Raw genomic sequence first — 22,698 nt, forward strand, 5'->3', positions numbered from 1 at the left:
ATGAAAGAGGGATTTCAGCCAAGATGGCTGAGAACGCTGGGAAAAGGACTCTAAGGTAAGCTAGCCTATGGGAGATAGAGCCTAAACAACTCACAAGACATTGCTCTAAGAAGCGTGCTATGATTTTTTTTTATATGTAACCATTTACTTCCAATATTCTTACTTATCATTTTAATATCTTTGATAATAAATGTATTGTCACTATGCTGTGTATTAAGCAGAGCAAACAGGTATCTACTATTTCTTTGAGAGTGGAGGTTCTCAGAGTTCTGTGAGGGTACGCCTACAGTACAAGACAAAGTCAATTTAAGATACGCCACTTCAGTTATATTAATTGCGTAGCTAAAGTTGAAGGAGCTTAACTCAGCTTTTGGCGCTGTCTACACTGCAGAAAGTCGAAGGAAGAACATTCTTCCTTCGACTTCCCTTACTCTTCATGAAAGCAGGGTTACCAGCATCGACCAGAGTGCCCCTCTGTCTTAAGCTGTCTTAACTGGACTGCTAATTCAAACCCTGGAAGATCAACAGCAGCAGCTTTGATCTTCCTCTGTAGTGTAAACGTACCTTGAGTGTTCAGTGTAATGGGGCTGGGCATTCCAGAGGGATTCTCAAAGGATGCAGGATTCGGTGCATGTCTCTCACTAGCCTTACAGAGAAAGAGGCCTGCTAAGGCCTGGAAGGCAGTGCTTGTGTTGCCAGTGGCTAGTGGAGTTATTGAGCTAATCCAAGATGGCATAAGCAAAACTTCTTCATGCTAAGAGCAGGTGCTAGTGAGTCACCTCACAACCCTGGGTATCCTGGGAAGATTTGCAGTGCCTTATTCTCCAAGTAGACCCACTGAAATAATGAAGCCAGTGAGAAAATAGCCCTTTTTTGTTGCCCAGGAAATGTCTAACCTACTTGGAAAACCTTCCTATCTTCGTCCAGCTCACCTGCCTGTCTCCTCAGCTACCCATCTGCCTCAAGTTGTTGACTAATGTTTCCAGGCTCCCTACTTCCAGGGAAGATTAACAAAGCTTTGATTCCTATCTCCTTTATGGAGAATTTCAACTTTGCAGGGAGTGGGGAGTGTTGTTCCTAGTATAATAAAACCACATTTTGAAATATTGAAATCATCCACAAAGCAGAATGACATTTCTCTGCACAGCACTAGTAAACTGCATTGACCCAGAGCCATTTTTGTGTTACTACCATGAATGCACATAGAAATTAGGTTATCTAGGTAGTTATCCACAGTTTGTAAGTGCTAGTCATTTATACATATGGGCCATAATGAAATACACAATAGTCAAATGTGTAAGGAAAATAGAAACATTATAAGGAAAATGTACGCGACTTTGATCTCTCAAGTTTAATGTTGCCCTGGATTTTGGCTTATTCAGCTCATAAATAAAAAAATACATTTTCAGTGCAAGAAATACTTTGCCTACTGCTTTGCTACATGAATATGTTACTTTCAGTGGCCAAAACATAGTTTATTTCCAACATTTAACAATAAAAGTGTCAACACATTCTGTAGCTTGGTGAGTTGAGGATGACACCAAATTCCTTTGGTCTGTGTTCAGACATTTGTTGAGCCAGGGTTTAAAAGAAACACTTTCCTTGTTTTCCTTCTTAAATATTAATAGTTAATTTACCAAGCAGAGGAAATGTCAATACATTTGTATTGGTTATACAGAGTCTGTTTAAAAGCCAATGTTTTTGTTTGGAAACAGAAGGTACAAAGGCAAAAATATGTCTCAGTGGTTTCTTTTAGATGGAACATAAAATAGCTTGCTGAAGATATAATAACTCAATGTATTGTTCATCGCCAGGGTATTTAAGAAAGCTGTAAAAGGCAGCAGAAGAGATGGAAGGGACGCTGTGAACACTGTAAGTGGGCCTGATTCTGATACCCTTACCCACCCTGAGAAATATTTTGCTGAATGAGAAGCATCATTGATTCCTTTGGACTCTGCACAAAGTTTGTATGCAGCATGAGTAAGGTATTGGGAGCTTGCCAAATGTGATTGGCCAGCATGGGTCGTAGACTTACACACCAAAAGCAAATTCTTTCCCCACTAGGAGTTTATGCCTATTATATTAAGTGCCCCCTTGTCATAAACACATTTATCTATAAATCAAGAGTCAGCATTCCGAGCCTGAATTATGGTTCTTCAAATGAATATCTCCATTGCTGCTACGGAGCCATCACACCATTTTCCTAGATTAATTTTACAACCAACCCTGAGAGGAGCTGGGCGTGTTTACATTTCCACTCATTTCAAGGAACTCAGCACATTGTGGGATCAAACCCTTTAAGGATAATGCATTTGGCAATAATTCAACTCAGTGATTTCCCATTTGCAAGAATGCCAACAGCCTCGGTGAAGTTATTGTACCATTCCTGATTGGTATACAAGTCAATTAGAAAAGAGTAATCTTTTTTAGAGCTGACTACAGACAATATCCCCCCACCATCACACGCACACACACACACACTACGGGTCAATTATCTTCTCTGTAGGTTAAAATGCTGGTCTCGTGAAGCCCATGACAAATTCCCATTGGCTTCAATAGAGCAAGGATTTCCCCTGTAAACTCTTTGGGTTTGATTCTTGTTTACACTAGGCCTATACTGCTGAAGCAATAAGAACATAAGAACAGCCATTGGTCTGACCAGCTCAGTACCCTGTCTTTTGACAGTGGCCAATGCCAGGTACCAATGTGAAATGGTCTTTGTATACATGTGTACCTTGCCCCTTAACCTTGAAAATGTTCTGTCAGTGATATTTAGGTAGGTAACATTTGCCTGTTGGCTACGATAGTCCTCTTCTAGTCTTGAGAAATGAAAGTAGAGGCAACCGGTCTATATTTTTTATAGCAGAAATGTTACACAATCATAATTGTTGTTTTTTAAACCAGAAGGAAACATGAGATCATCTAGTCAGGCCATAAGATTTCACCCTTTTACCCCAGAATGATAACCTGTGGGGTAATCTGTGGGACAATTCCTCTTCTTAGCCCTGGATGGAGCTCTATTGTTGGGTTTGTAAAAGCATTACATGGGGTCTGATCATGGTATGATGGTTGCCCCCCAAAGCTATGGTAATTTAAACAAACCTAGAGAGACATAAATATACAGAAGACATGTGACCCTAGAACTGATATAATCAGAACCATGCCTAGAAATGAACTTAAAACATCAACTCTCTTACCAAGATCTACACAGAGCTGGTCATATTGCAACCTCTGTTTAATTCTTTTGATGAAAATATTGACAATCGTTTTATAATTGTTCCCATCATTCAATGCCTGTCTTTGTAGGGCTGCCTGCCAATCTGTTCCCACTTCAACTATTAGAAAGGTGGAGAGCCTCTCACGCAGCAAAATAATTATTAAGATGTAATTCTTCTTGATCTACTTTAAATAGCAAGTTAAGGCCTGTAAGGCCAATAATTGTTGTAATGCCTGTTTGAGAGATGAAGTAATTGAATCATGGACAGATTGAGTGGCATATGGTGTCACAACACAAGATTGTGGCAGACACACAAAAGCAGCAGATGAGTCCTGATTTCCAGCTCTTTGCTGTACCCACTAAATCACTCTTTATGTTTCGTCACTAAAAATGGTTTTGGCTACTGGTTCTTGGCATATAAGTCAATCATTACAAGTTTTTAGAAGCTATCACTCATTTTCCTGGGCTGAGCACTGTGGGAGGTAGCAAGAAAAATGATGGCATGGAGCTTGCCATCTCTGGCATTTAAGTACATCCTTCCTGTGTAAACTTAAAGTACAAATGGTCTGGTAGCACTTTATAGACTAACAAAACATGTAGATGGTATCATGAGCTTTCGTGGGCACAGCCCACTTCTTCAGATGTGGCTGTGCCCATGAAAGCTCATGATACCGTCTACATGTTTTGTTAGTTTGTAAAGTGCTACTCAGCCATTTGTTGTTTTTTAAGATTATCCTGTACAGACTAACTTGGCTACCCCCTGAAGCTATCCTCCTTGTGGTCTGTTAGCCCATGATATGGTCACATAGTATTGCGCCTGTCTGTGAACTAAAGCCAATATTTATAGCACACATCTTTCCCATTAAATCATTGAAATGTTATGTCCTCTAGAAAGCAGTTGGTATCTTAGTGTGACCACAGTGGTAACTGCATTAGTTTCAGTTATGGCTTGCATTAACAGATGCTAATACCACATACACTGATCCGCCATTTAAGCTCTGACTCAGCTAATCACTGCTATGTTCCTGAGTAACCAGCTCAGTTGCATAGAGGTTGTTAAACTAAATGGGCATCCACAGTCCCTTAAAAGGACAGCACCCTCTCTCCTGATCTTTGGCAGGTGAGTGTAGCATCCACAGTTACCTTAGCCCAGCAGTCTCACAAGCATATGGCACATGGATGTTTGAACAACTTGGAACCTCTTGCTAAAGCTTTGTCAAGTTCTCTTCCTGGAGCTGGATCAAATTTGTTCTGGCCAGTCTGGAATAGGCAAAGTGTTATAACATTGTATGCACCAACTTGAACATGTTTTCAGTAGCAATTTTCTAACACAGGAAAGCATTGATATGCAAACATCATCCTTGCATGAAGCACCCTGTTTGTTCCAAGGTGTGGCCATTGGCCTTTAAGTTGGCACTGGAATCTGAGGGAATGAATTCAGGGCTCAAAACGTGAGATGAAACAAGTCGTGCATGAGGCTGACTTTTTTCAAATCCTTTTAATGCACAGTGGAGCATGTGTTTTGCTGACACTTGGAGCAAGAATCTTCAACTTGGCTCCTACACTGGCGGTGCACCCATCACACTTCGTGTGGATGTGTATTTATTTGCACTCAACAAAAAATCCCACAATGGTTGATAGAAGCCTGTTCTTATTTCTTGGCTTGTGCCTTGTGTTAATCTTCAACAATGAAATATGCCAGTATGTAATGCATATCACAAGACCAAGGCCCAACTGTAGGTATTGTACAAAGATGTAGCAAGTGATAATTCCAGATTCAGAAAATATACAATGTAAATGGACAAGATAAATAAAAGGTGGGGAAAAGAAAACATTATTGACTGGATTTTAAAGATGGGGAAATCAGATACTGAGAGATGAAGACACTAATCATGCAAAGACTTATGCATGGGAGCAAAGCCATGGACTTCAATGGGAAGGTCACACACTCAAAATTTAGGACAGAACCAGGAACCAAATCCTCAACTTTGATGTGCTAGTTTAATGCTTTAGCGTCAGGGCCTTCCACACCAAATCTGGCACCACCTAAGCTGGATTTTCTAGACTTAAGGTAGCTAACAGTCAAAGTACTTCCCTAAGCCAAGAGACAGGAAGAAGTCAGCCCTAACAATCATTGGTGTTGGGAAAAGGACATCATGATAAAATTTGACTTTTAATACAAGCCAAAAAGCCTAGACTAGAGAAGAAAGGCACTTCAATGCATTTTGCCTCTTATCTCTCTTTTTTTTTTTTTTTTTTTTTACTTCCTATTTGGCCCTTAACATGGCTTTAACATAACTTTATTAAAAAAGGAAAAAAAAAAGCTTGGCTTCTTAAATCCTATAAACTCTCCATTCTGAACTGAATGAAAATCAATGTTTTTGTTATGTATTTCAAAAATTGCTTTTATGCTTAGATCCACTGTTCAAATTAATGAAGTGCATGAGACCATGTGTTGTCCAGGCTTTCTGGAGAAACTAAGGAAACATCTCAGGGCATGTCTTCACTTGCCATGCCAGAGATCTGACATTCGATCTAGTTAAGACCTGTAAATCGACTGCTGTGGGCAGCTCCAGCAGGCACCTGTACTCCTTGCATTCACGAGGAGTAAGGGAAGCAGACAGAAGCATTTGCTCCCATCAGCATCTCTCTGTGAAGACAGCACCAATCTTGGCTTAAGGTAAGCCAACTCAAGCTGTGAATTTTATGTAGCTGGAGTTGTGTACCTTAAGGAGACCTTCCAGGTCTAGTGTAGACCTGGCCTTAATGTCAGACACTGTAATGATAATCTAATAATGCAAGATGCAGAGCAATGTGCGGTCAAAGAATGAAAGTGAAATTTCTGATTGGCTTGAAGTGGAACTCGGATTGTACCCTCTTGGGGAATACCATATTTTAAAGTGTCACTTACATTTTCAGATAAGAAACTCTATAGGGTGGATATAAAGACTTTATGCTCAGGAGAGCAGCAAGCACATTGCCAACTGTCAATTATTCCTGTTGCTGCTACTAAATATTGTTTCATATATTTGGCATTAGAAAACAGAGGCACACACGAATACTGTGCATCCTGTGACATGCATCGACATTCTAATACAGTTACGTGATCATAAATGTGTTTCAACTGAATGTCTTATTCCCAGATCTTTGAGCCCCAAGTTCATTTCATGAGATCTTTTATTGCTATGGTGATTCTGTCAAGTGGTCACAATTATAGGGTCAACATGAATAGAGAACTACGCATTGTTAGGAGAGATTATGATCCTGCCAAATTGGGGGAAAAGCAAACAAAAATGGTAACATTAAAGAAAGGCAAACTGTATTTTGTTATGATATGTGTATATTAGACTATGGAAACTAGAGTATGTCAGAAGGAAAGTTGCACTGTAGAATAGACACCCCTCATCTGGTACAATGGAACATTCTATTGTAAGGGTACTGCTTATCTGGAAAGGGCTCAGAGCTTGAGTAGGGGTCAGTTTGAGAATTTGGTGTGAACTACTTGAGGACCTAAGGACCATGACAAACATCTCTACCCTTCACTCTTAGCACCAGATGCATTCCCTTTCGACATAAACATAGCTGTGTATGTGTGTGTATAGGTTACCAAAAAAATCCAAAATAAAACACTCCACTGTACACACTTCTCTTTAGAGAGGATGAGGGTATGTCTACACTTGCTCCCTAGTTCGAGCTAGGGATGCAAATGTAGATGACTGAAATTGCTAATGAAGCGGGGATTTAAATATCCCGTTATTCATTAGCATAATCTGGCCCGCACGTTATTCCATTTAACAGCTGATTCAAACCAGGAAGTGCCCTCCGGGACATGTTAGTTCGAATCAAACCCCTTGTTTCAAACTAACGTTACTCCTCATTTTTTGTAACGTCATTTTTTGAGGAGTAATGTTAGTTTGAACCAAGGGGTTTGATTTGAACTAACGTGTCCAGGAGTTCACTTCCTGGTTCGAATCAGCTGTTGAGTGGAATAACATGCGGGCCAGATTATGCTAATGAAGTGTGTGATATTTAAATCCCCACTTCATTAGCAATTTCAGTCATCTACATTTGCATCCCTAGCTCGAACTAGGGAGCAAGTGTAGATGTACCCTGAGAGAACACCTCACACTGCTTAATGAAGTGCTGGGAGATAGTCAATACTACAGTGACAAGTGTGTACATAAGAACCTATACAGAATAGTGGGGGTCATTCTGAGGCCTGATCTATACTACAGTGGAAGATCAACTTAAAATATGCAACTCTAGCTACATTAATTACATAGCTGGAGTCGACATATCTTAAATCTTGTTTCCACACCATCAACATAGCAGGAGAATCGACGGGAGCAAAATGCTCTCGGTTGGCTTCCCTTGCTCCTCACGAGGAGCAGGAGTACTGGTGCTGACAAGGGTGTCCTCTGAGTTCAATTCAGTGGGTTTTCACTAGACCCCCTAAATCAAATCCCGGAAGATCAACCACAGAAGCGTTGATCTTCTATGTAAGGTAGACATGGCCTTAGACTCCAGTTAGCTACAGAATAGTGCTCAAAGCAAGTCACTGGTACAGTCACATGTGTAGAAGTCTGATGGACTGGCAGAGTTTCCCATGAATGTCCAAGTGATGAAACTGTCCATGTTTTCCATGTCCGATGACCACCCAAACCGAGAAAAAATTATTTATATTATGATAAAGAGTTGAGGGTTTTACAATGAGAATACAAATATGCCATGGTTAATGGTATACTAGCACAAAACGCAGGAAGAATATGTCCAAGAAGCAATTATGTGTTGAGTGAAAACAATCTAGCAAATGAGAGTTGACATAGGCAATGTTACAATGGTGAGGACTGTAGCAGCAAATCTGATTGGGATTGTTAGAAAAACCAGAAGATCTCAGAGCCACATGTAATCAGGGAATACTGCAAAGTGGAATGCTCATAGATGTACATTTCCCAAAACTTTGACTCTTTCTGGAAGGATGTCGTATCTGGTTGGTCAGCCTAAATGGTATAACAGCAAATTCTAGCACGCAGAACAATCAGTCATGTGTTTCTCCATGATTAGTATTGAACTATTCTACTCTGAGCACCTTTTCCTTTTGCAGCTCCACTTGCTTTTCCAGTTTTTGCTTTTACCTCCTTATGGAGCTGGTCACTGGAACTAGTGAGTTTCTTTTAAATCCAGAATGTGCATTTTGGGGATGGTTTTAGTGTTTGGCTGACTGCTGAATAATGGCAAACTCATTTTAAAAAATCACTGATGAACAGGTGCATGAGTCAAGCAGTGGGAGACTGTTAAGTGACAGCTGAAGCTTGAACGTAAATACCAGCAGATAAATGTGTTCAATTTTAGAATTAATAAATGTTGTAAAATTTCCTTTAGAAAAGGGTTATGATAATAATAAAAAGAAACCCCTGCCTAGCCAAGTAATTACATAGTTGGCAAACCACAAAAAAGCCTAAACAATGGAGCAACCCTGTAATTAGCAGAGTTGTGAGGTCAATAGAAGTACTAAACAACTCCCCATTCCTTATGCAACTGATTACATGACTCCAGGGGTTGGGGCCCTATGCCTGGACCTATAGTGCTTCTGGCTTAATCCAGCTCTGGCTGAAAGAAGCATTATAGTTAATGCTAACTGCTCTGTGTAAAAACAGGCATGTTCAGTGACTATTTTAGGCAGTGGGGGAGGGGTGTGTGATTTTTTTTTTCTCCCTACATTCACATCCTCTGCATTAGGATACATCCGAAAATAGCAAGTGAAACTTCCAAAACCACCAAACTTAAAGCAGTTTCAAACAAAAGTGTAAATCCCAACTGGAAGCCTCAAGGTAGATGAGGATTCAGACTTCAGCTTAGGTCTATTAACTTCAGCCAGCTTTCAGTGAAGTTGGGCTATGTTTCAAGCTTGAAATGAAGCCTGAAAGCAGATGAGTTGTGCATAGTTTAGAGGATTTGAGACTAAAGGCTCACACAGACCTGGCTGATACACCATTAGCTGTTTGTGGTCTAATTTCTAAATGATGAGATGGTACCAGGACAACATGCTTTCCTGACAGTTTAGAATTTTTTAAGTTGGCCTCTGTGGGCCACACAACTGCCCAGGACTGGTCTCTCAGCTATCCAGGAATAAATTCTGCCTTCACTTATATTCATACAACCCCACAGAGATAGTAAATCAGTGAGAGTCTGTGGTAGGCAGTAAAGGCAGAATCCATTTACCTTTGTTATTATTCAATACATACAACAATGGGACCAAGTTTTGCCAACTTCATTCATACAACCAATGCCATCAATGTCCGAGAGATTTCTTAGATGAGGTGACAAGCAGGTTGTAGCCTGTACACCACATTGTGGCTGTGTCTACATTGGCACCCTTTTCCGGAAAAGGGATGCTAATGAGACCAGTCGGAATTGCAAATGCCGTGGGGGATTTAAATATCCCCCGCGGCATTTGCATGAACATGGCTGCCGCTTTTTTCCGGCTCGGGGCTTTGCAGGAGAAAAGCGCCAGTCTAGACAGGGTCTTTCGGAAAATAAAGCCTTTTCCGGAAGATCCTTTATTCCTGATTTTGAGAGGAATAAGGGATCTTCCGGAAAAGGCTTTGTTTTCCGAAAGATCCCATCTAGACTGGAGCTTTTCTCCGGCAAAGTCCCAAGCTGGAAAAAAGTGGCAGCCATGTCCATGCAAATGCCGCAGGGGATATTTAAATCCCCCGCGGCATTTGCAATTCCGACTGGTCTCATTAGCATCCCTTTTCCAGAAAAGGGTGCCAATGTAGACACAGCCATCGTGTTTTCTGCTACTAATTCATCAAATTCAGTTACACCTACCAGGGTTAAAGATATAGCTTGATGACCAAGGGTATACATCCACTTGGCCTCCATGCAATCCACATTAGAGAACACAGAGCAGATCTTCAGCTCTGTCAGAGGAGCATTTGGTGAAGAAAAGAAACAAAGGTGCCATTTGTGCTCTCCTGATTTCAAAGCTCATATCTGTGGGGACACTGGAGGTATTTTGGTCATGCTTAATCTAGTTTAAGATCACTTTCCACCAATGAAGTGGCTCAACACATCTGGACTACAGATGAATGGTTTAAGACAATCAGATTCCTTTCAGGTAAAATCCCACTTTGGATTTTGGCTAATGATTCAGCAACACAGTCTATCTGCATCCCCCGGGCTTTCTGAAAACTAAATGAGGAAGCTTAATGAACAGTAGTAAGTCAGCAAGTCTGTGACTCTCTTCTCTTATTTAACCATTCCACATTCAAATTCATATTTTTTTATCCTTACCTGAGACAGCTTTTCACTTCTAGGGTTTTCTTGCCTACTGTGGGATATGTAGAAGAGCAGGTACAAAATGTGCTCAAAACATCTCTGCTGTGAAATACCTGTGAAATAGAAAGACAATGCACCTTTGAGTATGCACCAGACACTTCTCACCTGATTTGCAAATTGAGCTTGTTACAAAGATGCTGGCAAACAAAGAGATAAATATCAAGATAATGAAGTGAGGGTGAGTAAGATGAAATATGCAAAAAGCTTCAGGTCAAGCATACAGTATAATAGGCATATGATACTGCAAAGGATCTCTTTTGGCTAAGAAGCAGTCTGTGGACTTCATGTGAACTTTGTTGCAGAGCCATCTTTTTGGCTATACCATGGGACAGAGAGACAGGAGGATTTTATGTGAGTTGATGAATCACACTGTTAAGAACTGAACAAAATTAAATACCGGTGTATATATGCAGGTGCAGATGCTGTTGACAAACACCGGTTTGTGATCCAACAACTGCACAGATAGTAAGCCCAGGTGAAGATGATAGTGACAGGCCACAAAACTCATAATCCTGAGAGAGATTAAATGGCTCAGGGAAGTGAACTGTGGTGTTCTGCTAGAGCTGGGAGAAGTAAAGGAAAACACTGTGCTTATGAATCCACCATCACAGTTGATGTATGCACAAAGCCCCCGTTACTTGATATGCTGGCCAGGGATAATTTCAGGTGGTGGGACCTCAGGGACAATGGAAGTCTGTGAAATCAATGGAAGATAGGGACCTAAATGAAGGTCTAGGCCACAGTGCTTTCAACACTAAGTTCAGTCCACATTATCTAATATATAAAGGAGAATGTTTGTATGTTTATGCTCTAATACCTTGGACACTAGACGTACGTCTAAACTAAATGCCTCTGGCGACAGAGACATGTAGATTAGGCTACCCAGCATAGGAAAATGAATCGGCGATTTAAATAATCGCCGCTTCATTTAAATTAATTGGTTGCTGCGCTGAACCCATCAGCTGTTTGTCGGCTCAGCGCGGTAGTCTGGACACTCCGCCGTCGACATCAAAGGCATTTGTTGACCTCCCAGGTATGCCTCCTGGGATGAGGTTTACCTGGGAGGTCCACAAATGCCTTTGATGTTGACCGCGGAGCATCCAGACTACTGCGCTGAGCCAACAAACAGTTGATGGGCTCAGCGCAGCAGCCAATTAATTTAAATGAAGCGGCGGTTATTTAAATCACCGCTTCATTTTCCTATGCCAGGTAGCCTAATCTACATGCCTTTGTCACCATAGGCATATAGTCTAGACATACCCTAGAAAACCTACTGCAACCAAACTTTCCATGGGATAGCCTTTCCTCCAGGAGAAGGTTTTAAGGTACTTTTGGACCCAATTGGGCCCGATCTCAACCTGTAAGAATCAAAAATAACCTGTCGCATGGCAGAGGCAGCTCCGCCCACCCTAGGTCACGTGCCCACCCCTGTGGCCCCAAAGCACTGACTGGGACTTGCCCCACCCCCACATGCACAACAGCTCGGGCCCTGCCCTGCCCCCCGTGGCTACAGTTACCAGGTAGTCTAGAAAAAATTGCCACACTTGATGGGGGGGGGAGGAAATGGGTGGGAGGGGAGCAAGGCTGGCCGGGAGGGGATCGGAGAGGGGCGGCTGGTGGGAAACAGAGCTGGTTGCGGGGGGCGGGGTTGGGGCAGCAGGGCTGACCGGGGGAGATTGGGAGAAGGGCAGCCGATGGGAAGGAGAGCTGGTTGGGGGGGTGGAGAGGTCGGGGGCAGCAGGGCAGACCGGGGGATATCGGGGCGGGGGGCATCCAGCAGGAGCAGGGCTGGCTGGGGGAGATTGGGAGGAGGAGAACAGGCTGGCAGGAAGGAAGGCTGGTGGGGTGGGGGAGGGGAAGTGAATCAGTTGGTGGGGAGCAGGACTGAGCAACGCTGGGTAACTCCAGCTAGTTAGGCATAATTAGCATATGCTCCACCAGTCATTTGCAGAATCTCTCCTAAGAGATTTCAAGTCTGATTGTCATCATGGATGACACAAGTCAGGAAAGCAGCCAGATTGTTAGAGAATAGGGTCCATGCACCCATAAAGGAAAAGAGGCTTCAACATGTGATAATGACTCCTTATCTGACAAGGCAAATGGGGCCCTCCTGCCAGCTGACTCTACATGGGTTCTAAGCCAGGAACTGGATGTGTGACTCTTCCAGAAAGCCCTGGGAGAGATGCCTTCCTATGGCTTTTCTGCATTCAAGCATCGTAGGACCACGGGCTAACACAAACATTTGCATGAAAGGACTGGTTTAGCAGTAGCTAGCCAAGTCTGTAGGAGCTATGTCTCTTTGTGGATGATTTACCCACAGTTTGTTTGGCTAGTCTCTGACCAGAGCTGGCTTGACTGCTTAGCTCAAGGGAATTCAATTAATTCCACCGTGGTATTGAACTTTGGATTTGAAAAGAAAATGAGCACTTAGGGTACGTCTACACTGCAACACTATTCCGAAATAACTAGCACTATTCCGAAATAACTTAGTCCACATCTACACAGCAGGCAGTTATTTCAAAGTAGTGTCAAAATACTATCAAGCTGGAGGACTTCTTACCCTGACTCCTGTAACTCTCATTGTATGAGGAATAAGAGAAGTTGGAGGAAGAGTGCTCTGTTTCGAAATAAGTGCTGTGTAGATGTGTCCTATTTCGAAATAAGGTATTTTGAAATAATATACGCAATTGACGTAGCTCAATTTGAGTAGCTTATTTCGATTTAAGCCCTGCAGTGTAGACACACCCATAGAGAGGTGTGAGCACAAGCATAAAATGGTGATAATGTTGCCACTTGATGCACAAAAAGTGGATTTGAAAGGAAAACAACGTTTAGAACAACACATTTTGGTGTCTTTTTCTAATACCATCGATGTTATTACCACATTAATAGTAAGATAAAATAGCTGGTTGCAGAAGTAGAACAATTTTTAAATGAGTCCATCGTGTGGCTGAACATTTCGGAAAATGATTCCTAGCATTCTTCCACAGAAACATCAAAACCACCAGCAGGTGACCTAAGGAAATCATGTTTGAAAACAGATAAGTACATCTAAGTATAATTGATTGCACAAGTAATAGCGCCAAAAGCGATTACACAGTCTGGTACTTACAAAAATAATTACACTTCAGAATATCAAAATTAATTTGGACACTTCTGCTGCACTTTTGAAGTTGTTGACATTTCATTGTAGTGCTCCTAATGAAATGAAAATTATTAATAATTGTTTCTACTCAAGTGTCACAAATGTCATTTAGCCGGGGATGTGAAAGTGTCACAGTGCATCATCAGATCACAAAGTTGGTGGCTTTTAGAGTACTATTCAAAATTGCATTTGTTTTGAGGTGTTTTTCTGGCATCTGTAAACTTCCTGTACTGAAATGATCAAATACTGGGGCTAATCACCCATTGTGAAGCACCTTGTATTGTGTTGTCATTTACACCTTAGCAATTGCACTCACAGGTGAAAAGATGTAAGACTGTGGAAAATCAGGTCCATTGGGTTTAGACTGGAAGGATGCTCCAGTAGTTAGGGAACTAGTCCAGAACTTGGAAGATCCAGGTTGAATTACCTGATTTTTCATAATTTCCTATGTGACCCTAAACTTATATCAGCTCCCTGACTCTAACAGATAATATGCTGATGGGTGCCATATAAGTATCTGAGATTTATTCATTTGGACTGATTCTCAACTCCCATATATTGGTATATGAATAGAGCTCAGTTTCTGTAATTTCCCTTTTTCCCCCAACTACAAATCTATCCAGATTCATAATTCATTGTAAGCTCCATAAATATAGAACCTTGTCATTGTTTAAATACTGGAAATTGTCAAATTAGTAGCAACAATGCAGACTTATACAAGAGAACTGGAGTCCAAAGATGCAAATAAAATATTTACTCTTATTGCCCATAATAATGCTTTAGGCTATGTCTAAACTGCAGAGAAAAGTCAGAAAGAGATACACAATTGCAAACCACAATTTGCATATCTTTTTTGCACTTTTTTTTCTGAAAGAGGCTTTTCCAAAATTTGGCCCATCTACACAGGGCCAAATTTTGGAAAAAAAACTCCTCTTTCGGAACATCCCTTATTCCGGAATACAGGGACACTAAAAGAACACGTCTGCTTTTTCAGAAATTGTTCCGAAAAAGCAGACACATTCCTTGGACATGGCAGAGCTTTTCCGGGATACCTCCTGGATTAAGGTATCCTAGGAAAGCTCTGCAGACTAGACTTAGCCTCTGTCAGCCATTCATGAGTGGTTCTAATTACACAATTATATTATTATGTTATATAGTTAAAATTAATGCACTTGGCACTTATTATATTGTTCCTCAGAAATTCTTCAAGTATTTTATAAACATTAACTCATCAAAACTCTCACCAATAGTTTTCTGATACATGTATTGTGACTCTTACTTCACAGATGGGTAAACTGAGACTCAGCGGGATTAAAGATCAGCTGCCCAAATGTTTCCTTCTGACCTTGGAATCTAGGAAGTGAATAGCTCAGGGTGGCATAACAAATGAGTCAAAGTGCTGGGAATGGAACATCAAAAGACCTTTCTCCAAAGCCTTAATCTGCAGCCTGACACAATGCCCATCAAGTCAATGGGAGTCTTTCCATAGGCTTCGAGAGGCATTTGATCAGGACACTAGACAACACAATTTCTCAATGTTGGATCTGAATGCCATATAGTTCAACACCAATTATTGCAGCCATTATATAAAGAAAGTGATATTAGGAATCTCACCATCCTTTATAAATAATCCTGTTTATTTACTTGGGGGATGTGCCTCACAATTTGCTCCAATGTCATTAACACTCATCTAGAAGAGATGCAGGAATTGTATCAGATGATCAACATGCTTGTTTCCTCTAAATGCTATCTGAGCAGCACTTATAAAACCAATGACAGGTTACGCTGAGATAACTAGTCTGGGTCCATCGTGGTGTCCTAAGGAAGAAATGTTACCAAGAGCCAGTTTTGTAAAATCAAAGCCTTCTGCACTGAAGGCTGTATTAATATTTTAAAAGTTTTCTCATTATTCAGAACTTCTTTCACAGGCCCTGACTGATGATAAAATCTGAACTGTAGATGCCTGTCGGAATATAGGAGTCTGCAAGAACTCTGCTTCACCTGTACATGGGGAATGAATATGCCTGCTTTTCTCATTTTTTCCCCATAAATCTAAATGGCATATTGATAGGCTCGAAAGAGGAGTGTGTATAATGCCACCTTCTGCAAATGTATCTTTCCTTTTTTTTAAAAAAAAGGCATGTATTTTTCTAGTAGAATATCTTCCCTGAATCTGGGTAGGATTTTCTGTTCCTTTGTTAATATTGCCGTCACATCAACAACAAGATGTGCTTTGATCTGATTTCTATTATAATCAGCTTGCAATTAGAGATAGCAAAGAGAGGGCCATTTAAGGAAATTTGTTTTCATAGAGATACAATGAATGAATATCCACCAGGACAATAAAAGTCAGATAAATGCCTGAATTATGGAAGCAAGCAAGCAGTCAAATGTCTGGAGCAGCTAGTGATCTTTTGAGTATAAGAATGACCCACTTCTCTCACATATTCCATCTGATAATAAGCTGTTTCACTTACTTTTCTAACTTCTAAGCATAAAGCTCCAAAAAGAAACACTTGCCTCAATTCTCCCTTTAGGTGCTCTTCCATAACCTCTCTGTTTTAACTTTTCAGCTGGCCCATTCAGGAGAGAGAGAAAATCAAAATAAATGAGGAAAATTTGATTTTTTTTTAATTTTTCACATTTGTACTCTTCACCCTGTAAACCTCTGCTGGTTGGTAGACATTATAATAGCCCCTTTATTCAGTGACGTGGTCTCCTTGTTTTTGTATGTATATTCTGTAACCTGGCAATGGTCTTTGCATCCCACCTCTGCACAGTTTGTTCTTCAAGTTTACCCTCTCTAGTCCAGCACCCTGGGGAACTGACGGGTGCTGAACTAGAGAATTTGCCAGACCTTGGGAGGTCAATATTGTCTAGCAGCATTACCAACACTTCCACTGCTTACTGAGCTCTTTGAAGACATTTGGGGTAAATTAGAGCTAAGTAACAGCACAGAACACTGGGAGCCAGGACTAGTGGCTGGAAACAAACTTTATAGAACCACAGGAAACTTGGCCACATCCAGGATAAGTGGACATCTGGCTAACTAAGATCATGTGGACTATGGATGTGGCCAGACCAGAGAGTGCCGGATTTGAGAGGTTCAACTTGTGCTCTCTAAATCAAATTCTCCTCTCTGTTACACTTGTGTAGTGCCAACAGATATCAGTGAATGCAGAGCTGCATCAGAAATGCTGTTCACTAGGCTGTTGAGCATTGGCCTACAGGAGTGGAACTGGTCCATCAGCATCATCTCTGTGTGTTCATGTTCCATGTTGGACATTCTTCCATAGGAACCGTGTACACAGTTACACACTGGCATGTTTGCACTTATCCTGGATTTCAGTGTAGTTGTCTTGATCTTCAGTGTTGTAAAGTGAGACGGAGACTCCAGATAATGTGCCTTATTTATGGGCTTGCCTATTGCTTTTTATTACTATAGTTTCTGAGTGCATCCATGCTACCATTGTCAGTGTATTCTGCTCCACAGCATCTCTATGAGACGTTTATCACTGGCCCCATAGGAAGACTGAGGCTCAGAGAGCTTAACATGATTTGCCCAAGAAATTCTTTGTAGATGTGTTGCATGTAGAATAATAATAGAGATGTAGCCGTGTTAGATGCTGTGACTTCAACCTGTCTCTTGGATCCAAATGCAGTTCCTGAACCACAAGGCCATTGCTTTCTTTCCTGACTACTTTTTCTGTTTGTGTATTTGTTTTTCTTGTTGGGGGTGGAGAATTTTGTTTTGTTTTTTGCATAGGGGTCTGTAACCCAAACTAGCAGAATGTAGGCCTTTGTTTCCCTCTAGTGGCAGGCCCACATAAGGAAGTCTATGGGTCTGCAATCTCCTGCAAGCTAGTAGACCTGCTCTTTTAGCTTAAGAAAGAAAGGGTGATGTTTTTCAGTAAAAGCTCTGGATTCAGTTCCTAGAGAGTGCCTATCCAAAGGACATTATTTCAGACTCATTATACTTGTTTCTGTGCACTATGCAATATAGGGCCTATAATACTTGCATGTGGGCCTTCCTGTATCACGTGCTCATAGAAGACATTTAAGGGAACTTTTTGAAAGGACCAGGTACAAAAGAATTTGCTGCTACCTGGGGCTGTACTCACTTGCACATTAGCATTTCTAACCTATTTCACTGAATTTGGAACCGAGAGCAAAAGCTATAATTGGAATTTAGATTAGAAATTGGACCAGATGAGAAACTTGAAAGACACAGGGCCAGAGCTTTATCCCTTTATAAACTGAATTCCTATAGGAGTCTCTTAAGATGATTCAGAAAAGGCAAATTCTGGAGCATCAGGAGTGATAAGTAGGTAGTCTGATATGTGGGACAGATGTGTCGTGGTATGTGATTTTCCAGAGGGATAGTAGAGCATGTTGCTTCACAATTACCCAAGGAGCTCCGAGTTCTGTTCAAATGCCGGTATCGCATGGTCATGTCTATCTGGGTCATTAATTACAGAATGGCAGGAGGAAGGATAGAGTCAGAAGGCACCAGTATACTAGGACTTGCAAACTTTCGTTTTGCTGGAAGTTTCAGTTTTTGTTCATGTTATAGTATGAATATCATTTAGAGGTTATCGTTTTGCCTAGAGGTATGAATAAAAATCCTTAATTAACACAACAGGAAAAAAAAGAGCTTTGGTTTTGTATTTCACCTGAAATTAAATTAAAAAGTTAATGTAATGGATGAGGGTTTTTCCTCCTGAAGTGTAAATGCTAATGTTAAGAAACCCCTGGCTTTCAATTTCCAAAGATATCAGGGACAGCAGTGTCTTCACAATAGCTCCCTGAACTAGAAACTGAGTCTTACTGAGGACTCCAGTCCTGAGATCGCCTCGGTGCTGTGTCCTGAAACAGTACCTGATTGTATTTAAGGTGAACACAGGCACAAAAGTTCTCCATGTAACTGGGTTTCCCTGGCTTATAACTACTTCTTGTGCTTCTTCTGTAAGATTTTGATGTTCTGGTCAGGGCCAGCCCCTGCCCAGATGCACCCCAATTGAGAAGCATCTCTGGCATCCCCCGAATGTGTTCAACTTTTGAATGCTGTATTTTTCATTGCTTTTTGTCCTTTCACACCTTTGAGGCATGATTTACATGCTAGATGTATCCCTGTCATATAAGACAATACATTTGCATGCAAAACATGAGTCAAAATTGTAAAACAAAACACTTGGAGCCCTCCCAAGTATGGCACCCCAGGTGGTCTCTGGGGTGCCTGCTTCCTAATCTGGCCCTGCTTCTGGTAACCTAACCCTGTCTGCCTCTTGACACCTGACTCTGTTTGTCCGCTGGCCTGCCTCAGCATGTTTGGTCTTCTGGTGCCTGAACCAGCCTGGCTTCTGACTCGTGTTATGACTACCAGGTCAGACTGCTCACATCCCATTTGTGACAGAAGAGTGGCTTTGCAATTATGGGAGCAGATTGGAGATCTGAGTTTCATTCTCAGCTTGCCTCCAGACTCACTGTATGATCTTCAGCAAGTCATTTAAGGCTAGATCTTCAGCACCCATGAGAGCGCTTGGAAATCTAACCCATGGGAAAGTCAATGGAATTCTTTCCACTAACTTTAATGCACTTATCTGACTGTTCCTCATCTATATGGGGGTCATGCTTCCTGCTGTGCAGGGATATTGGGAGAGTAAATTAATTAATACTGTGTAGTGCTGTGATATTGTAGCTATGAGAACCATATAAGTATCTAGAGAGGGAAAGATAGATTAACACTATTTTTGTCCTGTTTGCCTAATTAACTTTGAGAGTAAGAATTTCACAGCCTCCTAGTCAACATGAAAGCCCTTCCCAAAGCACTCAGAAAACTCTAATCCTAATTTTACATGTCATGATTGGTGAGCCTTGAAATGGATCAAAATATTTCTGTTAGCTGAAATGAAAGGATTAGGAGAGAATGTAAATCTTTTTTTTTAAGAAAATGAAGAATAATTTCCACGGATTAAGCATGGGAAGGGAATTTATGCAAGCACATCTTTGCTGCAGCTATCTGGGAGGCAGTGGCCTCCTGTGATAATGGTTATATCCCATATACCATGAATCACAGGAGCGCCTTTAAGATCTTAGGACATGCATAAATAAAGAGAACCTTGCTTTCTGCCCACAACACTGGGAAAGAGTGGAGAAGGTAAAACTTGCCCTGTCTTACTCCACAAGCAAAATTCACAGTATCATCAGTGTAGATTTTCAGTGTTGCTAACTCTTATGATTTCATCAAAAGTCTTACAATTGTACTTTTCTTACTGTCCCACTTCATGGAGCCAGGTGATTATATGGGAAATGAAATTTTAATTTGAGAGAATAAGTTTCAGTCCTTCACGGTGCATCGAAAAGTTAGAAAATACAATCTTGGTGTATGCTAAAGACGCGGAAACCAGAAATCCAAAAGAAGGATCTCAAAGCTTATTATTTTAATAATTGCATGATTGTGGTTTTAGGCCTGATTTATTGTTTGAATTATTTTTGTTGGCAATATGTTTTTGAAAAGGGCTTTCAGAAGTGGTCCTGTGGTCTATCAAATTACCAGCAAGCCTGCTTCTGAATTCTACTTCTAAGGCCTTCTCTACACTGGCACATTTTGTCACCAAAAACCGCATTTTGAAGACAAACAGTGAGAGCATTTACATAGCAATGTGATTTTTGTTGGGGAAAACACCCAGTTTTGGTGACAAAAGCTTCCACTCCTCCAAGAGACTTTTGTCTTTTCCCCTCCCTTTATTGTCTACAAAGAGCCAGTGTGGACTCTGCTGTTTGTTTTGTAGAGAAAACTGGCTTCCGCCAATATCCCACAATGCCTGCCCTGTTGGCTGTGCACAGTGATTTGTGAGCTCTGCTGCCCTGCATTAATGTGCCCTTCCCCTTTCAAAGCTCCAAGAAGTGTCTGACAGCGGAGTGAGCTTTTCCATTTGTAGTTCTGTTTTGACCTTCCTTAGCACTGAGAGCTCACAGAGCTGCAAGGGAATCCCAAGAAGGGTAAGGATCACTTCTGCTTTCTCATGATACTGCACTGTGGGATGCTTACATACATTGCTTTGCTCTGTCTGCCAATAGGGTGTTAGCAATGTGACCATGAAATGTTGACAATGGGAAGCAGAACAACTGGTTTGACCGGTTTTCACTTTTGGTGACTTTTGTCACCAAACCTATCCAGTGTAGACACAGCCTTAACTTTTTATTTGGTCAACAGCCATTCTGTATTGGTACAATTGGCATCAATCTGCTAGCAGCTGACATCTTCACTGTGTTTCAGTGGTAGTCTGAGCACACACAGGATATATCCAAACAGTACAAGTTTTGGTTGCCATTATATTGTTCTTCAAGGAGCTCTGGAAACCTCATTACACACTTGAGATGCTGCCCTAACTCATGCGTTAGTGCTGTGCATTCTTAACATGATGTCCATAGCTATTGGGTGTTCTCAAAAGGTTTTCTAAACCAAACAATCAGGTCAGTTACTACAAATATTTTTCTGCAGAGGATGCACAATATACACCGACTTGTGTCGCATTTTTTATCAGACCTGCCATCAAATTCACCCTTTCTCAAGGATTTTCTTGCTACCAAAGGGAGTGTTTTCTCCCGGTAGAAAAACCCATTCTTTGCATAGTTTAAAATGGCATCACATTAAGTTATTGCTCAGTTGTTTCTGATTTTATGAAAGGAGACACAGTAGTTTTTTATATTGATATAAAATTCACCATTCCATGGTGACCTAAGAAACCAAGTGGTGAAAACTGGGTGAGATAGTCCTCATAGGTAAATCTGAGAGATCAGCTAGGAGCGGTATGTGCAGGTTATTGCACAAATGATGTTTATGAGGATTTGGGAATTACCCAAAGCCCTTGACAAAGACATTTTTTGATCAAGTTTCCTATCCATCTTCCATACCAAAATTATCTTGTATAGTAGTAAAAGTCACTATCGCACATCGCAGATACGGGTCTCTCAGCATTGCTCCACCTCCAGGCTTCCATTCTCTCCAGAAAAACAATCCTCTGTTTCCTGTGTGTTTTTTTGCAGGGGAAATTTGTAAAGTGCTCAAGTGATAATTTATCCAGCCAAAGTGGAATTCACATCTGTGCAGAAAGACAGCATAAGTCCAAGGCACTACTCAAATCCCACCACAAATATTTTTTCTGCAGTGGACTTAAGTCCCACTTGCAGCCACAAAGATATTTAAGAAGTGCCTACACCTTCAGTCCATGGCTTAAATGTTGCTTAGAACTTGTGTTGGACACTTCAAAGGGAGCAATATCATCCTGCATGAACCCTTACCCCAGTCAACCCTGTGAAATCTTAGAACTAGAGTGAATATTTGTTCCCAAGCATTTAAACTAATGGTTATTTAGCTTTCCTTTTATCCTTACTGTGGACAAGTCGTGGGGTGCGATCACCCCCTACCGGATGGGCAGGGGGGCTCAGCGAACCCCTTCGTCCTCTAACCTGGCCCTTGGCTGGGATTCCTGGTTGTACGTCCTGTAAGGTGGGTGCGATCACCCTCTCCCTGCAGGGCAGGAGAGGGGGGTTCAGCGGATCCCATGTCTATACCCTGCCTTAGCGGGGGGGAGAGGCTTGCGCCCCAAGTCTCGCCCTTCAGAGGGGTGATACCCTGGCCGGCACTGCCGTCTGGCGGCCTTAGTTCACACGTCAGTGTGCGTTCCGGTTCTGAAAGGGGTCGGGTGCTCAAGAGAGGTTGGGAGGGGGACCCGGGTCCACCCCCTCTCCGGGTCCCAGCCTGGGGCCTTAAGTGCAGGGGCTTGCTGTCACCCCTGCATGGCAGATGGGGGGTGTTTCCTCTCATAACATGTCTGCCCACGGGCGCCAGAAGGTCCCCACCCTGGGCTGCTTCCTCCCTTCCCCCGGTCCCCAGAGCACCTCTGCCATTCCCCAACACCTACCGGGATCTGAGGTCCGGGTCCAGGGTTGTTCCGCGTAAGTCCCGTGGGTCATCCAGTTTCCGCGG

General features: G+C 41.7%; 1 long non-coding RNA gene across 6 annotated transcripts in view; it reads left to right on the top strand.

The window, feature by feature from the left end:
• Window positions 1–22,698, top strand: part of LOC142818789 (uncharacterized) — a 133,498-nt gene that overhangs the window by 81,878 nt on the left and 28,922 nt on the right. For 3 of the 6 annotated variants that reach the window (XR_012896434.1, XR_012896437.1, XR_012896438.1), the window contains one exon: window positions 1,815–1,872. This is a non-coding gene — a long non-coding RNA (uncharacterized LOC142818789). Of the gene's footprint in view, window positions 1–1,814; window positions 2,092–22,698 lie in introns of those variants that run through there. The other 3 variants (XR_012896433.1, XR_012896432.1, XR_012896435.1) reach the window with 1 other exon arrangement.

Source organism: Pelodiscus sinensis, chromosome 18 (assembly GCF_049634645.1).
Source record: "Pelodiscus sinensis isolate JC-2024 chromosome 18, ASM4963464v1, whole genome shotgun sequence".
In the NCBI taxonomy this organism is placed as follows: Eukaryota; Metazoa; Chordata; order Testudines; family Trionychidae; genus Pelodiscus; species Pelodiscus sinensis.